Below are 20,681 nucleotides of genomic sequence, written 5' to 3'. Positions count from 1 at the left end.
ATGTATTTTCTGCTGGCACTCCCCCTACCACATAGGCACCTGAACCATAATGTGCTGTCCCCCTGCTTCTACATCCTCGTTGATAGTGCCTAATATTTCCACATGTCCAACATTGTGCTCCAAATCCTCCAAATCCTCCAAACTCTCCAAATCTAGGCCCTGCTCCTTCACCTACACCAACTCATCCTCTCCCAAACCCATTTCCAAATCCACCTCTAAATCCACTTTCAAATCCTCCTCTCCCACTCTGAAAGCTTCCTTTTCCTCCGGGGTAGTAGATGCCCTCATCCCTTCTAGCTATATAGCCTGTTGGCCCTGCTTGTGACAAATTCTGTTAAAATTTACCTTACACAGGATTAGTAATTACTGCTGCTTCCATTGTTACCTTTGCTAATTTCTTTTGTACCAATTTTGCTTCATCCCTCTCCCTGTGTTCTGCTGTTTTCTTCTCCCTCTCTTCCCTCAATCTTCAGAATTGAACACTTATAGCTTGGATTTTGTCCTGTGGTTTCATTTCTATACCTACTATGTTCCTGAATTCCAATTGGACCTCATTCAGTAGGCCACTACTCAAAATGTGATAAAATATTGGAATGTGTTTATCCCATGGTTCCCTTGTTTCCAAACACCATGGGCCTCATTACAACTGAGGCGGTAAGGGGTTAACGGTGCCAGTAAAGGTGCTGGCGCTGTTAACCCTGTACCGCCTCATTACGAGGTTCCCTCACGGGACCCGCTCTGGACATCTGGCCAGACCAGCCGTCCTTTGCGGGTCCCGCGAGGGGACCAGCATGCTAACAACAGGCCCGTCATTAACAGACCCGTTGTTAGCATGCTCCCCATTCCCATTGAGCCCTGTCCAGGTCCGGGTTCCCTGAATGGGGAAATACCAGGCCCTCCAAAGTCGGAATGGCCTGGTATTTCCCCATTCAGGGACCACAGACCCGGAGGCCCCATGTTTCTTGATTTGAGATTGAATGGCCGAAGCGGAAATGTTCGAGGGAGAAAAGACCGAAGATTATTTTTTTCAAATAATCTTCAGTCTTTTCTCCTCTGAACATTACTGACTTACCCAAACCCCTACCCACACCCCCACCCACACCCCCACCAACACTCCAACATACCGCTACCCACACCCCCAACACACCCCTACCCACACCCTCACCCCCCCTACTTACCTTGCATTCCGTCTCGCTGTGTCCTTGCGGTGCCTGTTCCCTTTCACTTCCGGTCTTGGGAACCGGTGCCACAGGGTCCCTTCCCTTTTTCTTTTATTTTTTTTTTGTTGGGATCAGCTGCGGGGGTATCCCCAGCAACCCCCGCTCACTGTACTGTATAGTATAGTGAGCAGTGGTATGCAGGGGACACCACTGCAGCCTTTTTTGTTCTTTTTTTGGGGGGGACTGCGGGACAGCTGCGGCGGGCACCTTTTTTTTGGGATAGCTGTGGGGGCCACTCCCACAGCCCCCAGCACCAAATGCGTGATCTGGTAGAACTTTTTGGCCGTTTGAAATTTTTGAACGGCCAAATCACACATTCAGACTTTTTTTTCAATTATTTTGGCCTAAACATGTTTCTTGCCATTCCTGTATGTATTTTGCAGCATCTTCATCCACTTTCATTGTTCATGTGATGATAGTGCTCATGTCCGATGTGCCTGGGTACTGTACCCTTAATGCTTTCCAGGGGCATTGCTAGTGTTGTAAAAGAACCGGGGCTAGAGTCCATGGTAAGTTTAGACAACCATATAACTATATAATATGAACGCAAGTGCTGCGCTTTCAGGCATTAATATTGCATATTATACTGCTGATACTCATTCGCTCCACTCGGGGTAACTTCCACTTTAGATCACATATGAATTTCTTTTGGCTTTCCAGCAGATGGATTGCCACCATCTTAAGGACTGGTTCACTTCTCCCTCTCTATTATAATTGCCCACCTGACGAAGCCCTGCAGCTCAGCATGAACTGTGTAAGGAAGGCATGGTATCAAACAGTGAAGACAGACACAAGTGATCACAGTTCCAGGGTGTTTGTTGTACTTCAATGGGTTGGTAGAATGCCTATCTAAACCTACATCTAAAGATGGGAGCAGGCTATGACCATCAAATAATAATAATGCAGTCTTAGTGAAGTCTGTCAAAGTAAAAGGGCCTATTCTAATAAAACTATTGCCAATCCTTACTTCTAAATACAAAATGGTGTGGGATAACGATGTATGCGAAATAAAAGTGTTCAATAAATGATATGTCATGATAGTTGAGCAGTTGGCTTCCCTTCGCCACGTTTTCAGCATGGGGCAAGGCGGCACGTGCAGACTAAGCACACACTCTGGTTTCTTGTCCACGAGGTAACAGTGCAACATATAGGCATCAGGGCCTTCCACTAAAGTCTCTTGCACCAAAGTCTCTCTCACAATGACAGCCTTATTTCAGAGGGCAGAGGGCTTGATGTAACAAACAAAACACAAAAGTTCCTTTCCTTCATCAGGGTTTTCACTTTCACAAATTCAAGACTGGTCTCCCTCCTTCGGGTTCGGAACATGGGTCCCCCTCGTCCAGGGTCAGACCCCTTTTCTACAGTGTTCACAATTTGGTCTCCATCATTCAGGCTCAGACCATGGATCCCCCTTGTTCTGGCTCAGATCCTGTTTTCCACTATGTTCGCAACTTGGTCTCCCTTGATCAGGCTCGGACCTTTGATCCACCTCGTCTGGGCTCAGATCTTCTTCTGATACCAGAATCGAAGACATTCGAATGTGCAATGGGTTTTGCTTAAACCGTCACAGGGCCACTTCAATTGACCTCACACAATTTACACTTCACATTAATCTTCTTCTTTGGTTTCTCTTGTCAGGATACTGTACAGCGACCTTCGACTGAGCTCATTCACAGTGCCGGACCACTCTGTGGCGGGTATCGTATCGTCCCTTACAATGTTCAAATATTCACCAGCAATTTAGCTTCACTCAACTCTTTCATCCCACACATTTAACAATGTTCGTTCCAGCGCTCGTTTTACAATGTTGCCACTTGCAACCTTGACTTCAACACAGACCGGTCTGGCATCGGTCTCCTCAACTCACTAGCTGTCTTCTTCTTTGTCGCTTCTTTGTTCTTGGAGCCAAGGACGATACCACAGCATATGTTGCTCCTCCCCACCTTGGTCAGTTACGTGGGAGGACCCTCAGTATCTCTGACACACAAAGCAGGCCTCTTCAGCCTGGTTTCCTGGTTGTACGTTTTCTGCCTTGAAGGTTTCTTGAAAGTAATGGCTTCCTACCAAAAAGGTCAAGGGTGTTGCCCCTCTCACGAATCTCTGCCCGTTCATCTGCTGACTCCAAACTGCTGTACCTTTGTGTTTTTTGCCTCACTCAGAGCGTGCTCTCGTGCTCTGCCTTTTATCCATGTGGGGAATTGTAATGGAAGTCAAGTGTGAGTGATTGTCGATAATTGCCTGACCTTGCCTGACCATAGTATTGGGACATGTCAGGTCCATGGCTCGGGTGTCTCCCAGAGCGGGTCAACTGTGTAAAAGTGTTTGTGCAGGGAAAGGGGGGGCAGATGAGTTTCTAAATATCCCATTGGGTAAGATGGGGTAAAGATGTTACAGGAAAGAGAGGGATATCGCGTCTCACCATCCAGAGTCCTACTCCCACTCCCCAAGGACCCCTCACCCAGGCGATCTGCCTACACGGGTCCATTCCCAGGTTCTGGATCCAAAGGCAATGGCAGTGCCCTGGCCTTCTGAGAGTGAGATCCGCTGTGACTACCGGGTGGGACACCTTCTGGTTTCTAACAACTGCCACCTTGTCCTGCAATAAAACTGCTTAGTCTCACCCTCATGGATCTGACAACTCACTGGGACCTTTCTCTTGACCTGCCACTGCAGCTCTATCTAGTAAGGGCCATGAGAGATCAGAAATTCATCTGCTGGTATACTAGACCCTAGCAAACATGCGGGAGCTATGACCAGAAAATGAAACAAGAATTGCTCTCAGAGGATGGGGTGCTTTGTGTCCTAATGAAGAGGGTGCAGTGTCCTCGAAAAAGGAAAAGAACTGGAGAGACTGGGAAGAAGATGGGTTGTCCTCAGAATGGTTCGTATTATATTGAGGCAGAGGGACACAAGGGTAACCACTTTTTAAGAACTCATATAAGACATTCAGTGCTGCTAGTAACATGAGATAATTCCACTCTTCAAGGATCTCGACTGTCGCAACATAGCTTACACCAACTATGCGGACGACACGCAGGTACTACTCCCACTAATTGGGACCTATGAAGAAGATGTGACAGCCCTAACAAAAATGTACACAGCTATCCAAACCTGGATGGCTGCCAATGGCCTCTGCCTAAACGGGGACAAAACTGGGATCCTCATAGTAGGGACTAGCGAAACTCTCAACAAACTCCCCCCACAATATAAATCCTTCAACATCGATAACTCCATCATCACAGTCTCCAAGACTATCAAAATCCTAGGTGTTCACCTAGATGCCTCACTATCCATGTCTCGCCAGGTCAATGCCATAGCCTCTTCCTCAGTGCTCACCACCAAGGTGATCAACGCAGTCAAGCCTTTTCTCTCGACCAAAAACTGCCTATCCATCACCAGGGCCACAATAGGTACCAAACTGGACTACTGTAATGCCCTATTCCTAGGCACCTCTGTCAACAATCTAAAAGAACTCCAAATCACCAAAACAATGCGCTCCGGGCAGCGCTAACCATTCCTAAAAGGGAACACATCTCTCAAGCAAGGAAAGAAGCCCATTGGCTACTGGTAGAGGAACGTATACTCTTTAAAGCCATGGCCATCACACACAGATGCCTTACATCAGATGCCCCACCCTACCTCTCAGAAAGAATCACCCTCAACTCCTCTAACAGGCCCACTAGAGCCCAACGTGCCAACCACATCTATGTTCCTACGTTCAAAAGATCCAGAGCCGGAGGGTCTAGCTTCCAACACCTGGCACCCAAAAACTGGAATGCCCTGCCAACCTCATTAAGGAATGAAAAATCATACACCACCTTCCGCAAAAACCTAAAAACCTTTCTGTTCCGCTAATATTTAAAACCAGCATGCATAGTTATGCTTGCACTGTAACCATAGCAAAGCATAACATTTGACCCGCTTGGTCTCTTACTACCTGTCATTGTCATTGCTGCACTCAAAGCATTTAATCCTGTTATACATTTAATCTTGTTATGCTGCAATCGACTGTTACAATTTACCTATGTTAAGCTCAAGCCCGCTGTAACAGTGCCACGATGCCTCAGGGCCGTTTTGCATGCTTTATAAATGCATAAAAAATCAGATCCTGCATGCCTTTATGCCTTCCTCAGAACAAACTAGATTAAGCCATGAGCGCCAAGTCAGATATGCCACAGGACCACCCAGAAGCCATCATTGAGTCCACCTCCAGTTCAGACCTTTATCCGCAAAGCACTGTGGTTATGCAAATTAGCCTAAATTAAAGTCTTTAGCTCCAGAAAACTGTCTTTGTTTTACAAGGCAGTTCTATTCTATACAAGCTTCATCAACCCAAGACCTATAGTTCCCAAGCCTGTGGACAACTCCATAATGGTTTCAACCTTCTCAAGGCTTCAGACAACTGAATACTGATTTCACCCTTTTTCGGGATCATCAGTGCAGTATAGTCTGACAGCCTTATGTTTGGAGCATTGGGGCATGTGTAAGAAACACCAGCAACGTTAGACAGGGTTTTAAAAAAGGCTTGAGAAAAACCCTTAAATCTGAAATGTGAAAGTAGAATAGGCTAATATTTCCCAGTGAATTTATGTGATACTCCTTAAGACTCTTTTTACACATTCTGAGACATGCCACAGGAATATAAATATGGGATCCCTCTGGCCAAATGTGTTGGCTTTAAATCAGCTTGTAGCTGCCGAGGCCCATCCCAAGCTTTTGATTAAACTTAACCACAGTACAAACCCTTCAGTGTGCAGAGGATATTGTTCCTGATACTGTATTTAAGAAGCCAATACTGATTTTAGGATTGCTTGATGCCACCCTAATGTATTCTACCCTTGTCAACCCAAGAGTTAACCTCACCACTGCAACAGTTAGTACCCCTGCTACACCAGAAACCAATTTTGGGAAAGGAAAACAATATTCAGTAAGAGATTGCAGGGACAACTCTTGATAATAAGAAGACAAACTGAGGTTCTATATGACTATTATATCTACTTGCATTTGCAAAACATTTCAAAAGGTTACATTTCACCAAACCATACTTCATTGTGCCCAGAAGCTGACATTCTGTTAATAAACAATAGCATGACAAGGCCAGGAAAAAAAAAATAAGAAAAGCATAAAGGCTTATGCAGAGCAGTTGTAAAACCTGACCTTACATGCTGTTCCGCAAACAATCATGTCTGATATAGTTTCCGACTGAGTACAGATGCTTTTTTCCTCCAGAGATACTCCAGATACTGTGGTGAATGGCAGTCTTTCACTCAAACACACTGATTTTACTGAAGTGACTAAACAATATTGTTGTGCCCTCCAGTCCCTGTCCCTGGTATTCCCCTGTCCCTTCATAGCCGTCACACAAACAATTCCCTTCTGTAAAGGCAACTTAACCTAAGACGGTCTCCTCTCTCTATTGCTGTGTTCTTTGTAAATCACTACCGTTCCCAATGACACCCAGTTCTTAAAAACATTAAGATCTACTGAACTGCTATGAAGAACATTCCTGTCATTCCTGCTGTATTTGGGTATGCGTTACTGTTGCAGAATGATTTTAACCAGTAGCAACAGAGTGCTTAACATTCTCATACATTTAAATTTCCCAAAACCCATATGATGCAAGTGGGCGTAGTGGAATCAGTTTGTGACTGGAATGCCCACCAAGAAGATGAAAAGCGTCACCCCACAATCAGATAAATAGTATGCTATTTATAATTACATTTGGATCATTCTGCAAAGCAATGACTTTACGAATCCACAGGGTTAGGAGACAAATTTCACAGAAGCAAAGCTGCCAATGAAACAGCTAAAAGGTTAGTGCTACCTGCAACTATGGATTTCAATCGCAGTGTTGATACCTATCCTTTACACATTCCGCTATGCAATATATAACACAGTTGTGCTGGATAGCAACATCACTTGGCTGGCTCGGAATGTACACTCTCCACTGCCATTGACAAGTGGCAATGGGCTATTGGAGAGTAATAAATGGACAATTGAGGCGGTTGAGGGTCTTATGATGGCTGGCATCTTGCAACTTTAAATGTTTACCTGTGACTTGGCTTCCACAATTCATTCTTTAAGTAAAACCATTTAGTGGTTAGACAGCTCCTGGCATCGCTATGCCCTTTGTGCAGAGTTTCTTGGTAAAACACTTAAATAAATAGATACATATAGGAAAAAAATAACTTTGGCCGTAATCACCATTTAAATACTACATTAATATTAAAAGCTGGGGAAACTAAAAGCAATATAGCAAGATCGGTATTACAGATGTAGAGGAGGTCCCAGACATGGCCTCCACCCATTCCCCTCATTTTGAGGTATCAGGAGCATACTCACCAAGGTATGTGATGTATGAAGAGCAAATGAACCTACAAAGAGCTGCACTGGGACTCTGCCCAGTTTACATCAGAAGATCTATACCTGTTGAAGCACCCATAACCAGAAAACCCTGGCCAGCATGGTACCCTATCAGACAGCCGTACCAGCCGCTGATACGAAATGAAGAGTACCTACAGACGGTCCATGGAGAGACCCAAAGAGCCCCAATGGAAGGCCAGTGAAAATGACTCAAGGGCCTGAACAGACTCGTGAATGAACAAAAACAGCTATCGAAGATAGCACGCCAGTGCGAGTAACTACGAAAATAAATATAATGGACACAGAGAAGAGACAATGTTAAAACGTGAGGAAACGGTGCTACGAGACAAGATTGAAGCAACCGACCTGTTAACCATGTGTAAATAGGCTTGAAACACAAGATGCTAAGAAATCGATACTGCTTGCAATGCTTAGTAGAAGATAGAGCGGCAAGCGCCAACAATATAGCTACCTCAATAAGTCACATTATACAAGTGTGACTCCATTTTGTAAAAGCAGAAATGTACCCAGGCTGCCAGAGGCCTGACTGGCCAAGTTTCGTACCCCAGCCAAAGGCAAGAGAAGGAGCGGAATCGAAACTCAGCATTACACATGAATCTGTTTGTGCACTCAAAAATAAAGGGTTGCAGGGGTTTAACACTTTGCACAATTCGTATTGAATATCATTTATTGGTTATGCTCATTTGTGTTGCACACATATCTAAGGCACCAAATGCAAATGCATTCCATTTAAAATTTTGTTTCTCAATACAAAGTGCATTGGGCCTTAAAAAAAAACATCTCACTTTGTGTTCAATGTAACTATAAGAGCACTGAGCATTTAAATACCAGTACCTGTGTTCCTGTTTACAAATTAAACTCCCCTGGGTTTTTACTGCTCTTTATTTGGACTTATTTAAAGCAATGGAAGGAGGCATGTGCGCCAAGGTAGTGCCATCTTGATGTACCTTCAAACCTTCCCATGATGGAGAAAATTGGAACCCTGACAGAAGCAATAACTATGCTGACAACCCTGCATACGAAGATGGAGAATAAGTTGATGAGTCAGCAGTAGATAACTGGTTTTCATCCCTGTTTTCGTGGAATTCTACTTGGCTGGCAAATGCCTTCAAACTACTTGGAGCAATACTAGTTCTGGTTTTGCTAGGATTCTGTCTGATAAGGATCATTTTGATACAATGCCAGAAGACAGCCAGGAAAACTATTGGGATGAAGATAATGATTGACATAGACACTGAAACCGGTGAACACATGCAAAACGAGGACAGTACCCATGAGACTATAAATAAAAGTCCCCTAGCACCTCCAGGAACAACATTTTACTACCCTAAGGATCACAAGAAATATGTTGGATATTCTGTCCACCATCTGCGGAGTGCTGCCACATGACCTGGAGTGTGGATGAACATATAAAGAATTCAGGCCACCTGAGGGGGGTGACAAAGATATGGATCCTTAAGAAACCACAGTATGAAGAGAAGATGAAGAAGTTTGAAGAGGAGAAGGTGGTCAAGGACTCAACCAGAAGGGGAATGTAGCAGAGCATGTAGATACATCATCCCTAGCTCCCGCCCCCTCACCTCTGTCATACATCAACTGTATGAGAGGCAAAATGCACTCAGAGAACCATACCAAATGTACCCTCACATTGAAAGAGTGGAAGGATTTCGGCACACACCATTGCACATCATAGAGCTATAAGTGAAATCGGATGAGGGCAGAGTGACATCATTAAGAAAAGATACTGAGCCGTACTGAAACGATATGCAAATATTTAAGAATAAAGATGTAACTGAAGTAACAAGAGAAACATTTAATCAAATACAATGAAATCATTTATGCAAAGAAAATACTGTAACCTGCTGACTAATAAGTGTATAAATGCAGAATGCAAGGTAGACAAGACATACAGAAGCTTGCTGCACAGGAAAACATAACGTAGCTAGACTGTCCATGATGGAAACATGGATGCCGGACGCATATTGAAACCAACCAAGCTACCTCAGAGACAGATCAGGGCTGCAGATTCAGGAGATGCTGGAAAAATAGCTTTGTCTGAGGAATAAAGAGGAGTCTATTGGTATGGGATCAATGAAGCTACTTCAAGGAATAATTGCAAGGCACAAGGGGAGTCAAAATGATAAGCCATGCACGTAAGACATATTTCTTTAAGATTAAGCAAAGAAGAAAACATCTGCAAGAACCAAGAATTTGACAATTAAAAGTGCAGAAAGCCTATACAAGGTGGAGTGAGCAAGTCTCTAGGGGCCGAGAAGAGTGATGACACTCAGCACAATTGAATCAAATAGCAGTAAATAGAAGGTTGAGATGGACACATTTGTGGTCTCCTCACATGTGATTCAGCGTGTCGAAAACAAGGGCTATTCATTAAGCTGTAGATGAAGATAATGGTGTACATACACTCCCTTGAATTCCCAGAACAGAGAACAGGCTGCAAGGTCAACTATAAAGAAGAAACCTTGGCTTAGGACTGATGAGAGTTGATGGACTAATTGGGAAAGTGGGGAGTAGTCTGACATTACTCTCGGCAACTGAGTTCTGTTTTGCTTAGGTTCTAATAAGCCGAAAGTCAAAGGTTGGGAAATCATGCCATCCAATTAGCGGGTCTATGTAGTAACATGCTATACAATGTTGAAAAGATCAACCCACTGCCATTTTTCCAGCCATAATCAGTATTATACATATTTAGAGGTAGTTTGAGGTGTGCCTAACAGATAAGGAGCAGCCAATGATGTTATTAACATCTATACTATAAGTATCTATGTTCCCTTAACCAATCCCTCCCTTCAATAGGTTTTACAGTTTACCACGTAGTATGACGTCATAGATGACATACATTGAGGTATACTGCCTTTGTATAGTCAAGTTTGAGTGTCAGTATGCGGACAACAGCTTGTTGTTTGCCAGATTACCCTAATTTATTTTATGCTGATAATAAAGTAGGCTTTGGCATATTCTTTGAGTCTGTCTGGTTAATTGGGTCCGAGATTGTTATTCGTAATTAAATCTAGCACATGAGAGACTTCAACGTGCTGGAGCACAGATGTGTACCCTACATGGTATGATGATACATAGTTGCAGGTTGGTAATATGTTCCTAATTAATGAATGTTTCTTTATTTACAAAAAATCAAGCCATTTTTAATTCCCAAATTAAATATGGTGCAGAGATGCCCAATTCTACTAAATATGCAAGAAGTCACCCTATTCACAAAGATGACCTGTGCACTTAGATAGGGCTGGGTAGGCAACGTCAACGCTGCATATCCCCCCAGCCCCATCGAAATACATGCCTGACTGTTGGAAGGGACCAACTCCTGTGCAACAAATGGCTCGTTGAATCTTCCTGGTTTGAAGGGTAGGACCTCCTATTGTCTGCAAAACCCAGCGCACCCATGTCAAGACTACAATTTGCCATGGAGAGCCTAAAAAGGCCCATCGTGGAGCCTAGCAAAAATGAGGCAAGTACTTTTCTAACAAATGGGTAAACGTCTATTTTGGATGGCGCCAGCTCATGCCTCTGCTTTCATGCCCCAGAAAAATATCCTGAAGCAACACCACCTGCGCCTGTTCCAAGAGGAAAAGGGATATTCCAGTTGCTCTATGTTGTGATCACGACAACAATGTGAAACCTGCGTAGATTCACAGTGAGAGGCCAGATCCTGAATTCGCACTTGTGTGCACATGGTCACATATGTTCATGGACCGGTTTTCAAAAAAGACCTGGTAATATAGATGGCATGATTATGTGGGTTGCGGGTTTTCTACGCCAATACGTTCTAACCATCACAAATGAACGCCTTTTGAACGTGAGCTTGTTTACTGCATCTCGAACTACAATATTAGTCACGGAAATGGACTCCAGCAATGCCATGTCATTTTCCTATTGAGAAACTAAACGGGATGCACTCCGTCACATGTACGCATGCTATTTCATGAATTACACTGTACGCGTGCGCTTTTGTGTGTTTCATGTTAGCGTCTGCGAGCACAGAAGGTTAGTGTTGCAAGTGGCTTCTGATGAGTTATTGCATTCTTTCCATTCCCCTCTGAGAGGGATTGGAGTTATCCTAATGTAGAGTTTTAAGCAAACACGTGCTGAGGGCCAATTATTATCTGTCTATCTTAATGGGTATCTGCCGATGGATGCACGGTACCTACCATTCCCAAAGTAATTCTGTAATGCCTGCTGCTGATTGATATTGTGGCATGGCTTTATTGTAATCTTTTAACTGCAATCTTTCATTCAAAATGGATGTTTTACTACTTTACTTCAATTTAAGCAATCCGGTAAAGCACTATAACGTCTTATTGACTGATACAGTGACATGTGCTTTAGGACATCTGACTAGTAATAAAAACGAACACACTGGAATTTAAACTACGTAATTTATATTATTCACATGGAATGCAGACAGTGGAGTAACTGCTGAAAATGTTGGTGGGGACATCACATCTGAAGAAAAGGTGCCCCACCCAAATGAATGGGGAGCAAATGGTGTGCCATGAAAGTTGGTGGGGGACAAACACCCCTGCCCCCCCTAGAATTACACCCATGAATGCAGAAGCGAGCAGAGAAGGAGCCAAGTACCCCCACCTCAAACATCTCGCCCATATTGCCTATATGTTGGTAACCACAGTGTGAAGTACGTGCAGAACCAGTGAAAATACCAATACCAAGGAGAATACTGCAAGCAAGGTTCCCACTGAGAAAGCCATACCTGCTTACAAGACAGTATGATGGCCATTTGTCCCAGACAAAGAGTCAGAAATGAACAAAAGAGCAGGTTGGTGACGTCACACAAAGTAAGACTGACACACTCAGAAGAGATGCAGACACAAGAGAACATAGACATTCTATAGGCATCAATATAGTATCAAAGATAAGTCACATCTCGGGTTCGAGATGTAGAGGTGTATGCTGCAGAAATGATGAAGCTATCAAGTTATTTTATATGTGTACAGATGCAAGGAAACACAAGCAGATGAAGTATTCTTGAGGCTAGCTATGTAGTGAATAGATTGCGGCAATCACCAATGTTCATATCTATAGGAGTGAGTGAATTATGAACGATTCCACTACGCATTACAGCAGAGCTGGACTAATAAAAGTAAGGTATTTTCCAGGGTGTCGCAGTTGAGAAAGCAATTGAATTACAGGAGTTAATCTCAGAAGGGCGAGGCTGGACCAGCCCCAAGAAGCCAAGGCCGTGTCAGGCTACGATGAACAGATATTGGTTGCAATCGTGTGAAAGAACAAAACTCCTGTTCAGAAGACATGCACGAAAACGAGCAAGACGTATGCGGTTCATTAAATAATAGTATTTTAAATACACTAGAACTCAAATTTGTGGTCTTTAGTCACGTGGAGGAGTGAAAATGGACAATCATGATGAATCACACCCACGCAAGGAGACAGAGCGGGCCTCCAGTCCCTCATTTTCTCCAGAGCAAAGAACATTTTCTGGGCCGAGTTCAAAGGCTTAATTGACATGCAGACCCCTGAGGTGATGATAGATGATATGCTAATTGGTGGGAAGCTATGGCCAAGACCAACCTAGCAGTACCTGGAGACCAGTCTGTGTGCTGCTAGTGTAGGTGGATAAGTACTGATGGATGTATGCAATTATAGAGGGACACATAGGTAAGGGCTCTATAGCTTGTATAACCAATGGGACGATGTGTATTTAGTCATGTTCAGAGTGACCTGGTTGAGGGGAGGACTTAGTTTCCCCACCTGATGCTAGAGACCCTATCACTTTCTTAGACTAATATGGAATGCATACCTAGATGTTCCCTCTAAGCTTATCACTTTTACCACTAGGCATTTGTAGTATGCCACGTAGGAGGATGTTAGCAAACACGTAGGTTGACATCGGCAATGATGAGTTTTTGCTATTAAATTAATGTTTTTTAACGTCATTGAGATCATGCTGTGAGACGTCCGTTGATGTCCGTTGTACTCCCTGTTTTAGATAATTGACATTAAAACAGTCAACTTTGCCAACTTTCCGAGTCGTTTTTATTATTGATGTATGAGTATTTTCTGCATCCCCATTCATCTCAAACTATTGCTACCTCGTCTTAAAGGACTGGGTCGGCTGTCCCGGTTCAAGTGCTTGTAAAGTATGTGATAATGATTGCGGCAAATTCATTTAAATAAATTCAGCGAATTTGAATTCTCCCGCGACAAAACCTCCCTAGCCCATAATCCTTTCAACAACTATGCCAAATAGCCCTTTGATTTAGGGCAAGTTCTAATTTGTTGCATGCGACTCTTGGACGTGGATTAAATATATTAAGCAAATGTAGTTTTTTCATTCTCTCTCTGAAAGCATAGTCTTAACAGCTGATCATCTCTACGGCTGTTTGCTAATTCTGTTAGTTCAGTTAGATGTGTCACTATCAGCAACATACAGCATGACCCCATGTGTTGGGAAGGGGGCACACAACCTTTTTACACCATGATTATTAATACAGGTTTATAACTTCGGAGCGTGTATTACACAAATCACTCTCGATTCAAAGCAATTGCATGTGAGTTGATGTATTTATTAATTTGTTTATTGTTTGCTTGTTAGGCGCTTATACAATAGGAACATACTGTTTCAAAGCACCCACAGGGCCGGGAGGGAGGGAGAGTGGGAAATACATTACACAATGCAATACAATTAGTTTTAAGAGCAGAGGGGGCGGAGAGAGGGGGGACATACCTACTATGCCTTGTGAGTATTCAGAACGTGCAAGTGCAGAAAGGAAGAGGGAAGATTAGTTTGTACTTGTGCATCTGGGTTCTCCTGCCAGTGAAGGCATATGCCTAAGGCAGGCTGATTTACATGGCCAGACCTGCATTTCAGTTGAGCTATCCAGATATCCAAAATCTTCATCTGGTTGCACAGGGTCAGTCACCACTCACTGTAGGTCTTGTTCATGGTGACTCATTTCCACAAATTGCTGGAGGAGGAACTGGGTTTCTTTATAGTGTATTGTTTTGTGGATTCGACCATGCTCTTGAGGTTTTACCCACATATCTGGATTTATAGTTTCTGTGACATTTTAAAACCCACATAAAGCTCTCAATGAATATTCCTGTTGTTTTGCGTTCCTACTGTTGGCACGATTTGCTTTTGTTCAATGGATGTAGTCCATTACCAAATTATTCCTTGGTTCCCTGTTCCTCAGGCAATGAACTAGTTCTATCAATGCACATTCTGAGAGTCTACATTTTGTTAATGGCTCACCTGTGAATATTAGCCCACTACTTTTTATCTTTCTCTTGGAATTTTGTGTTTGTTTTTTCATTCATGCCTCTGGGCATGGGACGGGCACCCATTCTATTGATTCGACAAGTTCGGACAGCTGATCTTAGTTCATGAGCTAGATCTGGTGGACTTTGAAGCTGTTGACGTTTCTGCACATTTTGAGAGAACACTCAGAAAAAAGCGGCGATTTGAAATGATGTTTGCATAGGAGCATCCTGGAAAGTGCAGTTATTTTCTTGGCTTGCTGCTTTGTAATAAAGAATAAACTTTGTCACCATGCCATTTACCAAATCATGATATTCCGCCACAGGACTAGGAGTGATTGGAATTGGTCTGTGTGTTTGGTAGAATAGGAAACACTAGAGTGATGTACTAGCGGTGTTGAGAGGGACCTCCTATAAGAGAAGCACTAGTAGCTAGAATGTAGCATATTTCTTTGCCACATCTTGAAATATGATAAATAGAAACCAGCTAACAACAAATATAGCATCCACACTGTTCCCAATCTATAAGATATGTGTGGATTCCCAAAGTTGATGAAACAGGAATTGGCCAACATGGTCAAACCACCTTCTAAACATTTAAAGTGGTGCAGTATGGGACGTCATACCCCACTGCATGCAACCCTTAGGCATCCCCAAGGGTAGGGGTGCTCCTTTATAGTCGGCATGTTCATAACGCCTGAAAAATATTATACACCTCTCTGAGTAGCCAACCGGGAAGGATGCAACAGCCTCTCATAATAGTACACAAATACATTTATGGTAGGGGGTAGAGTGAATGTGCTCTGTGGCCGTTGCTTAAAGCTGCATTTGCCTTTTTGTGTTATAGGGTGAAGGTTTACACCTGCTTATGTATACAACCGTGGTAGTTGTGCAATAGTCCTTCATGATAAGGAGCTTAGTTTGTGCTTGAACATCTTCTCGTTAAGATTAACTTATTTAACCTTATGCAGCATGTGAAGTACATTTATAAAGACATCTTTTTAATCTCTGGTTTGCCATGCAGCCTATGCCTTTGCATAAAACATGAAACATGGCAAAACCTTTGACATCCTGCACTGCTGACTTTCGTACTGATTTTGGAAGTGACTCTGGTTATGGACTCTACACACTTTGCAATAGAAAAAGAAACATATGCTGCTGCTAAGTGCCAGGTACGGCAAACAACACCCTAATGAGATTTGAATCCATCTGTATTTGGATGAATGTGTGGCGTAAAATACAGCCCCTGAATGTTGGAAATAAAAAGACCAGCCAGGCCAGTGTTTAAGAGTGAAGATGACTGGTGCTACCCATCGGAAAATGCAGGCCAGTTCCAAAACACTTCTGTTTCTGACTTAAGGCCTAGGACATGAACAGAAATGAGCCTCTTTCAACTTTGCCAAAATGAACAGGCGCTCAAGTGAAGGAAAATATTCTGGGAAACTTAAAAGTGCTGGATGTGCTCAATGCATGGCAAAAGACATATGTCGCTGAAAATGCTGTTTTCCTTAATACATGGAAACCTACACATTCTACTTAAAGAGACAGATAGCAGCATGCACATTACCTTCAATGCAGCACAATACTGTGATCCAGAAATCTAAAGTGAAGCCAAGCACTCTGCATTTGTCATGAATAAAAACATGTACTTTTCAACATTAAAATGACATAATTTAAAAGTAGAGGTGAACACTGGTGGTCTCTGTTAGCTGGCCTATTTGGTGAAATTCTGAATGAATCTCGGGGTTAATATTGTGGAAGCAAAAACTATATGTTATGAACAACAGGTTTAAATGTACTATACTATACAAATGGTTAAACACAATTTTTGTGCAAAATGTCAAAAGGTAAAAATCTTTGGTTGATCTAAAGCTGTACTTAGAGAAGCATGTATGGAAGGGGCATTTCCACTGAAGTTAAACTGTGACCCATGACCTGTTGGTGTGGGCTCTCTAGGAGAAAGATGTCTGGTTGTCAATTAGTTGCTGATAACATGTCCTGCAGAAGTGACCTAGGGTCAGTTCTTCCCATAAAATGCACATTAAGCCTAAGACAGAGTCCTTTGAAGCTCTTGATGAGAGCTAGAATCAACATGAGCTAAAAGCCACATGTCCTGTAAGTGTACTTGGGAATTGAAACCTGGGGAAAAGGTGGGGACTAGGAAAGTGAGTGAGGCTTCTGAGAAATGGGTTTAAGTAATAGAAGAATACATTTTGTTGCATAAAGCGCGCATCGTGTATCCCACAAAGTTCACTCCAGCCTTTTATTAAAGGTGACAGAAATCTCATTTGAACCACGCTAAAACGATTTTTGTGTGATAAACATAACAGAAGTTATTAAGAAAAATTTTATTCGAGCCCTTCCATGATTCTGAGAGATTTGAAAGTTGGTGAGAGGGTGAAGGACAAAATAACAATTGTATGATGAAGTTTCATATTTTTCACTAGTACGGTGTATGAGGAAATCAAGAAAAATGGTAACTCTGCTCAGGAAGGGTGTGCTGAAGTAAAATTAGTATTGTCTGATTCAATGTAAAATATAACACTCACACACACATATACATATATCATGGGGTTATTTGAATATATATCATGGGGTTATTTGAAAGACCTAGGGGGTTATTACAGTATGAGATTTTTCAGACCTAACGATGCAGGAATCATTGTCAATTTGAAATGATGTATCTATTCATCTCCTTCAGCCTACATCATATATATCCCCCCACTTCTGGTCCTATCAGCAGCCAGTGGGCATTTTGGTGGGAGGTGAAGGGAACAAGGTAGCCAATCCTGACTACCGGAATTTGTGAATTATTCCAGGAGAGAGGAACAACTAGCCAAGAGGCCTCAATCCTTGTACTGGATACAGTGGCTGGGACATAGAGAAGAAGCTAGCTGGGACCCAAACTAGAGAAGCAGAAGGAGTCTGGGTGCAGGAGAAAATCTCTGACTGAAAGCCCTTGACCAGACCTGTGCTGTCCTCTGAGGAGCCCTGCTGTTTTCCCTGACCAACGCCTCCAATGTAAGTAGATGTCCCAAAGCCATCTGCCTTTATCCCTTTCCATTAGTGGATAGAGGGGGGGGTGAAACTGGGGAGGCCCTTCGCACAATTTATTAAATCTTAATCAAACTTATTTCCACATTAGAAAACCACCCCTCTTTTGAAATTGCATTATGTTGGGAGCAGCCATCCTTAAACCTTTCAAATAAAGTGTGAGGACGGGAGAAACCATGTAATACTTAGCACATTTGATTAAATTAAATCAATTAATTCCCACATAGAAAATCACGGGATGAGGGTTGTTAGAATTTGAAACTAACAATAGCTCATGCCCAGTGTGTTAGAGCTGGTATAACCCATAAAGACTTGGTTGACTCTCTCTGAAATCCTTGGCTTCCACAAAGTAAGGGGGCAGTGTCCATCATCCCTAAAATAAGCAATCCATAAAACACCACCTTTCAAGTCAGTGTGGAGGGTTTAAAACAGAATTCCCCATTCCTTTTAAACCAGAATTACAAAGTATTGTATCCCATCTCCATGTGTGGTGCAAAACGAAATTTTTCTTTTGTTATCATTTTTCTCCCACCTCAAACTATCAAGTACTGCCTTTCATTTTCAAGTGTGTTGAAAACTAATTTTTCTCATTGAATTCCTTTCCCAAGCAGCGGCTTTTAAAATCAGCAGCAAAACAATTTTTCCATTGTGTCCTCACTCTCTGCATCTTGCCTTTCAATCAAAGGGGTTATATTAAATTGAGGCCTGGAGGGTAGGGGTGGCTGGGTGAAAAGTATTGTTTCAAAGTAAGTCATTCCTGTGGACCCTGTATTAGATTGGGAATGTTTTCTGTCAGTTAAATTGATATTAAATCTGTGTACATTGGTATTGCATGTTTCAAAATGTCACCTGTGCTGTTTTATATAACTGAGTCATAACTGTGATTTTGGCTGTTGCCACAGTATTGGTGGCTGATGTTAGTCAGTTTGTCAAATCTGGACTTCCTAGTCCATTGGTGACACTGGGTATTTGTTGGGGTTGGGTGCGAGACAGGTTGGAGGCATCACCAAACTGAACTTGAATAAACAGTTCTTTATTGTACACCACCTTGCTTGGGGGGAAAGGAACTCCTTGAGTTGAGTGTGACCACATCATTAACCATGACAATACGCAAATAGTTTTTTATTTGATTTTGTATTTGTGTTCAGCCTTCATGAAAATGTCGAAGGTATTTTGCTAATGTCCTAAAAATGTGTCCTTTTTTAAATACACTGAGTTAGGTTGCATTCATCTGCCAATGATTTGCATAGCAGCCCTTATTCTGGTGACCAGCAATGGTATTCTGGTGACCAGCAATGCTACAGTGGTGCCGACATGTACAGGACTTTGATTTGAGCATTATGGCTGCATCAGCCAAGGCCTGCAACTGTAAACTGGATAGTATATGTCTGATGAATCGATGGTTTGACGTTCTACTATTCACTCTATGGTTACTGCCTTTCAGCTTGTGAGCAGACCATTGTCGCATATTAAGATGTTAGACCAAAGTAACACTAACAAGATACAAACAAATCATTTGAAATCTTCTAAAGTAGATTTCAGTCGTTTGGTCATGTTATGTTACCTTAGTGGCTTTTATATAGTACTTAGCGGCAATTTTCATGGTCTCCTTGGTCTTCGATACCTGCAAAAATGGATTGGCTTTGGTTGATAGGAGCCAAGGAAACAGTACAAGATTGTTTTGATGCGGTCAGACCAGAAGGACACAGGCTCTGTGTGCTGGTTGGTTATACATCCAGAAGAGACCTATTGTATGTAGAGCACTGAACGCAGTAATTGTTATATATGTATGTTTTTCTGGGGACCATGGGGATGCCTGTGCATTTGGGAACTGGGCAGGTACATAGATATCTTTCCTGTCATACTACTGTGGGGAAAGGAAACATCTTCAGGCAAACATTGAAACCTATTGAAGAGACAGATCTTGCAACCATATTATCCTCACATTCAAATTCTGAAGCTGTCAAAATCTGTATTTATACTACAATGTTACAACCATTTTAATGTTGAGGTGAGTGTTGTGAAGAATGAAATTAGTGTGAAGCCAGTGTGCATTATGTAGTTAGTGTTTCAAGCATACAACCCTTTTATTACAGGCATTTTTGTCCACTTTATAGATCTTTGGTCATTGTTATGTACGCAAAAAACCATTTGATTTTATACAAAGTAGGCTAGAACACCCACACGTGTGATGTGTTGCCTTCCACTTTCTGATAGGGGCATTTTGAAAGAGTGCAATAGGAGTGAACTACACTGTCCATCTTGGAATCATAACCAACCAAAAAATAATGTGTACATGAGATAAAGCATCCTAGAATGTGTTCTAAGGTTATAGCAAGCCACCAGAGAGTTATGTGGCCAAATAGAGGAATGAGGTTGAAGGCTATGTTCCTTGATAAGGTCATGGAATTCTGAGGGGTCTTGCAATAGCCTGTGTACGGTTGGGGTTATTGTCTCCGCATAATGCATGTCCAAATACTGTTATCTCCTTTAATATTGGGCCTTAATTTAATTTAAGAGATCTTCCAGTTATTAATACATATAATAAATGTAGAATCTGTTTGGATTAAGAAACACACTAATTTGCAGCGTGTAATGAGTTGCAGACAAATAGTTTAAGCAGTTAAACATGGCATCTTTAATATCCGTTTTCTGGTGTAAAATAAGTGTTAACATACACATATTCCTTGCTTTCCCATGTTACACTCTAGCAGTGCACAAAGTAAACAAACTACCATACACAGTTCCTTGTCAATT

At 42.3% G+C, this 20,681-nt stretch overlaps 1 protein-coding gene across 1 annotated transcript in view; it reads left to right on the top strand.

Moving 5' to 3' along the window:
- ME1 (malic enzyme 1) overlaps window positions 1–20,681 on the top strand; it is a 1,722,623-nt gene that overhangs the window by 206,374 nt on the left and 1,495,568 nt on the right. The window lies entirely within an intron of this gene.

The sequence above is a fragment of the Ambystoma mexicanum genome, chromosome 4p (genome assembly GCF_040938575.1).
Source record: "Ambystoma mexicanum isolate Mex_15411 chromosome 4p, UKY_AmexF1_1, whole genome shotgun sequence".
NCBI lineage: Eukaryota > Metazoa > Chordata > Amphibia > Caudata > Ambystomatidae > Ambystoma > Ambystoma mexicanum.
This window is presented reverse-complemented; position numbering and strand designations above follow the sequence as displayed.